This window comes from Dendrobates tinctorius, unplaced genomic scaffold, assembly GCF_039654945.1.
Source record: "Dendrobates tinctorius isolate UK_male_01 unplaced genomic scaffold, ASM3965494v1 ptg000332l, whole genome shotgun sequence".
NCBI classification, from domain to species: domain Eukaryota; kingdom Metazoa; phylum Chordata; class Amphibia; order Anura; family Dendrobatidae; genus Dendrobates; species Dendrobates tinctorius.
Genome location: NW_027361998.1, coordinates 18,553,285 through 18,562,500, shown reverse-complemented (window position 1 = coordinate 18,562,500; position 9,216 = coordinate 18,553,285). Strand labels below are relative to the sequence as shown.

Sequence of the window (9,216 nt, the reverse complement as noted above, 5' to 3'; positions counted from 1 at the left end):
CAAAAAGATCGTTTTCCAAGAGAAAAAGCTGTGTTTCTGCCCAGTTTTGAACTGGGGACCTTTCGCGTGTGAGGCGAAAGTGATAACCGCTACACTACAGAAACCGGAAGCAAGCGCGTACTGTGGTGACAACAAGCAATCGAGATCAAGAACTGAAAGTCAAAAGCTTGGATACCAAAGGGTAACATCGTGTTTCTGCCCTGTTTCCAACTGGGGACCTTTCGCGTGTTAGGCGAACGTGATAACCACTACACTACGGAAAACGGCTGCAGAAGGTTACTGTGGTCATGACGAGCCATCGAGAACAAAGACTCAACGTCAAAAGCTTCAAGATCAACGCCTAATGTCATGCTTCTATCCAGTTTCGAACTGGGGACCTTACGCGTGTTAGGCGAACGTGACAACCACTACACTACAGAAACCGGCTGCGGAAGGTTACTGTGGTCATGACGAGCCATCGAGAACAAAGACTCAACGTCAAAAGCTTTAATATCAACGCCTAATGTCATGCTTCTATCCAGTTTCGAACTAGGGACCGTTCACGTGTGAGGTGAACATGACAACCACTACACTTCAGAAACTCCATGCAAAGATAAAGATGTTTAAACATGCTGAAATGAACTTGAAAAAGAAAAAAACAGCCAGCCAAAGTCAAGAGGTCTTCCTCTATGTCTGAAGACAGGACAAAGTGCATTTTGCAACACAGGAACCTTTCATTTGTCAGGCTATTGGAGAAAGAGAACAAACAGGGAAACAAAACCATGCTCCATAAAACATTCTCATGCCTTTGTCCAAAAGCCAAAAAGAAAAAGCACCTAGATGCCTGCTTTCGCACCTTGATCCTATCAGGTGTTACTTGAATTAGGAACACTTAGACACTGTCAAAAACACACATGCTTGCCAAAAGCAAAAACGGGTAGAAATAATCACATTGGTAAAAGTAATGCTCATTAAACCAGCAATAGAATATGCTAACTAAGGCTAATTAAGCCAACAATATACGTTTGTGATCAAAATAAAGAAAAGCCACATGTTTCTGCCCGGGATCAAAACAGGAAACTTTCAGGAGGCTGGCAAACAGGACAATCACTACACTACAGTAACCAGACAAGAGCGTTTACTGTGGTCATGGCAAGCATTAAAGAACAAGCACTCATTGTCAAAAGCGCTAGTCTGCAAGAGGAACGCTGTGTTTCTGTCCAGTTTGGAACTGAGGACCTTTCACATGTAAAGCTAACGTGATTACCACTACACTACAGAAACCAAAAGTGGGCCGCACAAAATCCACAAGTGTCCAGTGTCCAAAAGTGTACGCAGAAATTCAAAATCTCCATTATCCTCTCGTCACTTTGGTCACAGGCAGCTGTGCCATCGAGCGTGTCACATAGCGCTCAGATATCAGTGGGCCTCACACAATCCACAAGTGTCCAGTGTCCAAAAGTGTACGCAGAGATTCAAAATCTCCATTATCCTCTCGTCACTTTGGTCACAGGCAGCTGTGCCATCGAGCGTGTCACATAGCGCTCAGATATCAGTGGGCCGCACACAATCCACAAGTGTCCAGTGTCCAAAAGTGTACGCAGAGATTCAAAATCTCCATTATCCTTTCGTCACTTTGGTCACAGGCAGCTGTGCCATCGAGCGTGTCACATAGCGCTCAGATATCAGTGGGCCGCACACAATCCACAAGTGTCCAGTGTCCTAAAGTATACGCAGAGATTCAAAATCTCCATTATCCTCTCGTCACTTTGGTCACAGGCAGCTGTGCCATCGAGCGTGTCACATAGCGCTCAGATATCAGTGGGCCGCACACAATCCACAAGTGTCCACTGTGCACAAGTGTGTGCAGAAATTCTAAAACTCCCCTGTCCTATAGACACCTTGTACCTTGTTTTACATTACTATATAGTTTGTTGGATTTTGTCTACATTTCTACCAAAAATGAGGAAGGCTGGTGGAAGAGGCCGTGGAATTGGGCGGGGGTTGGCAGCTGGTAATGATGGTGTTGGTGGTGGATCTGATGGTAGTGGCAAGAGCAAAATAGGACCGAATGCAGGAGGTGCTGACCCTGCGTCATCGTCTGGCTACATAAGGACTCGAACGCTTAGTTTTCTAGGAGTTGGCAAACCGCTTTTAAAGGCAGAGCATCAGGAAAAAGTTTTGTCTTACATTGCTGACTCAGCCTCCAGCTCTATCGCCTCCTCTTCTTCAGTTGTAAAAAGTAAAAGCACTGAGTCGTCATTGGAGGCTCATGTTCATGAACCACACCTTTCCTTGTGTCCTTCACCCCAACCAAGATTGAAGGATGACGCAGGCCATACTACTGATTACTCCATGGAGCTGTTTTCACATACCATGCCTGGATTATCAAGTCAAATGGTGAATTACCCAGGCCAAGATGAATCTGACATGGAGTGCACTGATGCACAGCCGCTGATGGATGATACTGCTGGTACATTCACTCAGAGCACTACATTGTCCTCGCAGTGTACAGAGCCAGATTTTGACCCTGATGAGACTCAGGTTCCCCTTCCCGCACACTATACCACCATACACGGTGACACAGAGAAAGGTGCACATGACATAGAAGAAGAGGTGATGGATGACCCAGTTGTTGACCCAGATTGGCATCCATTGGGGGAAGAGGGTGCTGCTTCCAATAGCTCAGATGAGGAGCATCCACAGCAGACATCGACATCGCAACAGCTGTTATCTGGCAGGCCCGGAGCACTCCAAAGACAGGTTCCAAACATCAAAAGAGTTGCTGGACAGCTTGTCCAGAGGGTCAAAAGATCACAGCGTGCTATGCCGCAAAATGTCTGCCAAAGAAGGAAGAGTGCAGTGTGGCAGTTTTTTGAACAAAATCCTCATGATCAGGCCAAGGTTATCTGTAAGAAGTGCACAAAGACCTTTAGCCGAGGGAAAAATCTGAAAAATTTGAATACCAGTTGCATGCTTAGACATTTAACCAGCATGCACTTGCAAGCGTGGACACAACACCAAACCTCAAGTGCCACATGTGCAACTGATCACAACGAAGGTATTCAGCAACGCTATATTGTTTCCCCCACTGTAAGCCCACCGGTTAGCACAGCAGCAAATGTTGAGGTGTCGTTGCAAGGCCACAGCAGTCAGGGAATCCCACTGTTATATCAACGAAAGACTGATTCTAGGCCATCAGAAAGAACAACAACTCCATCACCATCATCAACCCTCTCTCAGTCCGCCCTGTCCACCGCTACTTCCACCATATGCAGCTCTCAAGTCCAGCTCACCCTCCCAGACACTATGAGTAGGTCAAGAAAGTACTCAGTCTCTCATCCGCGTACACTGGGTTTGAACGCCCACATTGCCAAACTAATCTCGTTTGAGATGATGCCCTTTCGGTTGGTGGAAAGCACAGCTGTCCGCGAACTCATGGCCTATGCAGTACCACTCTATGACCTACCCAGTCGCCACTTCTTCTCTCGCAAAGCCATCCCAGCCCTCCACCATCATGTGAAAGACCGCATTGTCCATGCACTCAAGCAGTCAGTGAGCGGAAAGGTGCACCTCACAACTGATGCATGGTCCAGTCGGCATGGCCAGGGCCGTTACGTGTCCATCACTGCGCACTGGGTTAATGTGGTGGATGCAGGGTCCACAGGGGACAGCGGTGGTGGGACAGTGCTGCCTAGCCCATGGTATAGGAAACAGTTGGCTGTAGGCGTTCGACCCTCCTCCTCCTCCTCCTCCAGAAGCGACAGCTCGTCCACAGAGCGCAGTCGTGCGAGCACTCCATCTGCAGCTGCCACTGTTGCACACGATGTGTCCCCCTATCGAGCAGCTAGTGGAAAGCGTCAGCAGGCTGTGTTGCAGATGATGTGTTTGGGCGACAGACACACCGCCGAGGTGCTGGCCGAGTACTTGAAGCTACAAACTGAGTCATGGCTGGGCAGTGTACATCTTGAGGCAGACAAGGTAGTTAGTGATAACGGCCGTAATTTTGTGGCAGCCATAGCCCTTTCAAAACTCAGCCACATACCTTGCTTGGCTCACACCTTGAACCTGGTGGTGCAGTGCTTCCTCAAAAATTATCCGGAGTTAACAGCCCTGCTCCAGAAGGTGCGAAGACTGTGCGCGCACATCCGCCGGTCGCCTGTACACTCCGTTCGTATGCAGAAGCTGCAGCGATTGCTCCACCTTCCCAACCACCGCCTCATTATCGACATTGCAACAAGGTGGAACTCCACCCTGCACATGGTAGAGCGGCTGTGCGAGCAGAGGCAGGCCATAATGCATTTGTGGGAGGATACACGGCCAGGCACTTTGAGAGCAGACATGGAGTTGACAGGTGTGCAGTGGTTGAAGCTGAAAGACCTTTGTAAAGTCCTTCAGTGTTTTGAGGAATGCACACGGCTCGTAAGCGCAGACGACGCCATCCTAAGCATGAGCATCCCACTTATGCGTCTGCTCATGCAAACTTTGACGCACCTTAAGGAGCAGGCGTCTGCAGCCAATCATAGAATCATAGAATCATAGAATCATAGAATCGTAGAGTTGGAAGGGACCTCCTGGGCCATCTGGTCCAACCCCCTGCTCAAAGCAGGATTCGCTAAATCATCCCAGTCAGATGTCTGTCCAGCCTCTGTTTGAAGACTTCCATTGAAGGAGAACTCACCACTTCTCGTGGCAGCCTGTTCCACTCATTGATCACTCTAACTGTCAAAAAGTTTTTTCTAATATCTAATCTGTGTCTCCTCATGTTGATGAGGAGGAAGAGGAGGAGGGAATCCTTGATGACATTCAGCCATTGTCTGCTCAGGGACCTCTCCTGGACGAGGTGGAGGAAGAAGAGGAGGAGGAGGAGGAGGATGATGGGGATGATTACTTAGGGGAGGAGGATGCATCTCGTGGGGCAAGTGAAAATGTTGGCGTGGCAAGGTCTGGTACAGGGTTTGTGCGTGACTGGAGGGATGTGGATTTGCCAGAAAGTGCTCCTCCACCCAGCACTCGCAGTGCATCATTGACACCGGGAACATTGGCCCACATGTCAGATTATGCCTTGCGGATCCTAAAAAGGGACCCCCGCATAGCCAAAATGATGAACGATGACGACTACTGGTTGGCCAGCATCCTGGATCCACGCTATAAAGGCAAATTACAAAACATCATGCCACAGGAGAACCTTGACCTAATATTGGCTAATAAACAAGCAACTCTGGTAAATCGGTTGCTTGAGGCATTCCCAGCACACAGCAGCGGTGATGGTTCTCACACGAGCCGTACGGGCCGGGGGCAGCTTGGCAGAGGTGTTCGTGGTGCACACAGCAGAAGTGGCGTTGGAGACAGGGGTTTCATCACAATGTTGTGGACTGATTTTTCAAATACCGCTCACACAACTGGTAATACTGCATCGATGGAAAGTGACAGGAGACAGCAGTTGTCAACTATGGTTACAAACTACTTTTCCTACCATATCGATGTTCTCCCACACAGGTCATTCCCCTTTGACTATTGGGCCGCTAAACTGGACACCTGGCCTGAATTGGCACAATATGCCTTACAGGAGCTCGCTTGCCCAGCTGCAAGTGTGCTATCGGAAAGAGTCTTCAGTGCAGCTGGATCAATCCTGACAGAAAAAAGGACCCGTCTGTCAACCCAAAATGTGGATGATCTAGCCTGCATTAACATGAACCACGCATGGGTTTCCAAGGATTTTGTCCCACCTTCCCCTGATGACACATAGGGTGACAGAAAAATGGCTTGCTTTGGTCCACCTCTTCCTGGTACTTCACCTATTTCGCCTTTTGCATCAGTTGAATGTCCAACATCAACATATGCCACTTTCTAAAACTCCCTAACTGTGCTGCCTCCCCCCCATGGCCGGGGTCACCACCTAGCGCACGACACCGTGCGAGTGCCGTTGCCCTGGACAGGTGGGTAGGCCGACTCTTGGGCGCGGGCACTGGCACAGGATCCCTCATAGTGCAATCAAGTGTCTCTGACGGTGGTGGTGCACACCCGCCGTCAGACACACCGCTGTACTATGAGGGGCCCAGTGCCAGTACCGACGCCCACGAGTGGGCCCCCCTTGCTTGGCAAGGGCCCCAGCATTTGCAATCTTTACCTCTCCCTGCTCCTCCGCTGTGTAATCTGGGCCGTCAAATCCATACTGTGCATGACACCGTCTGAGCCTGCCTCCTGAGACATATATTTTGAATGTGTACGCTATCCATACATGTTATCCAGGGATACGGTACCCTTTCTAACCTTTGTCCAATGACGTGCAATCCATACTGGGCCTAACACCGTCTGAGCCTGCCTCATGCTGTATAGACATATATTTTGAATGTGTACGCTATCCATACATGTTATCCGGGGATAAGGTACCCCTTCTAACCTTTGTGCAATGACGTGCAATCCATACTGGGCCTAACACCGTCTGAGCCTGCCTCATGCTGTATAGACATATATTTTGAATGTGTACGCTATCCATACATGTTATCCAGGGATACGGTACCCTTTCTAACCTTTGTGCAATCACGTGCAATCCATACTGGGCCTAACACCGTCTGAGCCTGCCTCATGCTGTATAGACATATATTTTGAATGTGTACGCTATCCATACATGTTATCCGGGGATACGGTACCCCTTCTAACCTTTGTGCAATGACGTGCAATCCATACTGGGCCTAACACCGTCTGAGCCTGCCTCATGCTGTATAGACATATATTTTGAATGTGTACGCTATCCATACATGTTATCCGGGGATACGGTACCCCTTCTAACCTTTGTGCAATGACGTGCAATCCATACTGGGCCTAACACGGTCTGAGCCTGCCTTATGCTGTATAGACATATATTTTGAATGTGTACGCTATCCATACATGTTATCCGGGGATACGGTACCCCTTCTAACCTTTGTGCAATGACGTGCAATCCATACTGGGCCTAACACGGTCTGAGCCTGCCTTATGCTGTATAGACATATATTTTGAATGTGTACGCTATCCATACATGTTATCCGGGGATACGGTACCCCTTCTAACCTTTGTGCAATGACGTGCAATCCATACTGGGCCTAACACCGTCTGAGCCTGCCTCATGCTGTATAGACATATATTTTGAATGTGTACGCTATCCATACATGTTATCCGGGGATATGGTACCCCTTCTAACCTTTGTGCAATGACGTGCAATCCATACTGGGCCTAACACCGTCTGAGCCTGCCTCATGCTGTATAGACATATATTTTGAATGTGTACGCTATCCATACATGTTATCCGGGGATACGGTACCCCTTCTAACCTTTGTGCAATGACGTGCAATCCATACTGGGCATAACACCATCTGAGCCTGCCTCATGCTGTATAGACATATATTTTGAATGTGTACGCTATCCATACATGTTATCCGGGGATACGGTACCCTTTCTAACCTTTGTGCAATGACGTGCAATCCATACTGGCCCTAACACCGTCTGAGCCTGCCTCATGCTGTATAGACATATATTTTGAATGTGTACGCTATCCATACATGTTATCCAGGGATACGGTACCCTTTCTAACCTTTGTGCAATCACGTGCAATCCATACTGGGCGTGAGAACGGCTGGCGAGCTGTTAAGCAAGCTACAGCACCTGTCCAGACAAGTACAGGGATTCCCTAGCGAGGAGACTTATTTGATTGTTTTCTATGTTGGGACAGCAATTTTTGGGGCGCACTATACTCTGGAGAATGATAGATGGGGCCCACCATACACTGGAACATTCCAAAGGTGGACATCAGACACTGGAGCAGCATTTACAGGGCCCATTATACACTAGAGCATTAGAAATGGGGCCCATTATGTTTGGAGCATTATTTGGGCCCATAAGACAGTGGAGCTTCATCCATGGGGACCAACATATACTGTAGCATTATGTGGAGCTCATCATATACTGTTTCAAACATTATATGGGACCAATGATTTTGTATGGAGAAATAGATGGGCCTCGTCATGAGATGTAAAAAGTGAGGTATTTTTCATTGTACTATACCGCTATTTCTCTGCCGTATCGGAGCATGATGAGTTGTGGTATGTGTTAAAGGGGCGCTCTTTCGCCCAGGGCACATGAAAACCTGCAGTCAGCCCTCCCCCCCCACAAATTTAGCCAAATAACCCCCATTTTTCAGTGCGTAACTTGTATTATGAAGTTAATTAAGGTTGACAAGCTTAAGTAAGAAGAATTGATGCTTTTGGCATTCAAATGGGCACTGTAGGTGTGTTTCCTGTCCTCCTCTCACTGCCGACTTTTATTCCCCATTGACTTACATTGGGATTCGTGTTTCGGGACGACCCCGACTTTTCCCTATAATCGGACGATCTTGCTCGACCCGACTTTTGGAAAAGTCGGGTTTCACGAAACGAAACGCGACCCTAAAAAACCAAAAGTCGCTCAACTCTAGTGACAACCACTACACTACAGAAACCTTCTGCAGAAGGTTACTGTGGTCATGACGAGCCATCGAGAACAAAGACTCAACGTCAAATGCTTTAACATCAATGCCATGCTTCTATCCAGTTTCGAACTGGGGACCGTTCGCGTGTGAGGTGAACGTGACAACCACTACACTTGAGAAACTCCATGCAAAGCTAAAGATTTTTAAACATGCTGAAATGAACTTGAAAAAGAAAAAAACAGCCAGCCAAAGTCAAGAGGTCTTCCTCTATGTCTGAAGACAGGACAAAGTGCATTTTGCAACACAGGAACCTTTCATTTGTCAGGCTATTGGAGAAAAAGAACAAACAGGGAAACAAAACCATGCTCCACAAAACATTCTCATGCCTTTGTCCAAAAGCCAAAAAGAAAAAGCACCTAGATGCCTGCTTTCGCACCTTGATCCTATCAGGTGTTACTTGAATTAGGAACACTTAGACACTGTCAAAAACACACATGCTTGCCAAAAGCAAAAACGGGTAGAAATAATCACATTGGTAAAAGTAATGCTCATTAAACCAGCAATAGAATATGCTAACTAAGGCTAATTAAGCCAACAATATACGTTTGTGATCAAAATAAAGAAAAGCCACATGTTTCTGCCCGGGATCAAAACAGGGAACTTTCAGGAGGATGGCAAACAGGACAATCACTACACTACAGTAACCAGACAAGAGCGTTTACTGTGGTCATGGCAAGCATTAAAGATCAAGCACTCATTGTCAAAAGCTCTAGTTTGCAAGAGGAACGCAG

The 9,216-nt window shown here is 47.6% G+C and overlaps 1 non-coding gene across 1 annotated transcript; it reads right to left on the bottom strand.

The window, feature by feature from the left end:
• Positions 1-31: 31 nt before the first annotated feature.
• On the bottom strand, positions 32-104 carry TRNAV-CAC (transfer RNA valine (anticodon CAC)). The gene has a single exon. It is a non-coding gene; the product is annotated as a tRNA-Val (tRNA).
• Positions 105-9,216: the final 9,112 nt, after the last annotated feature.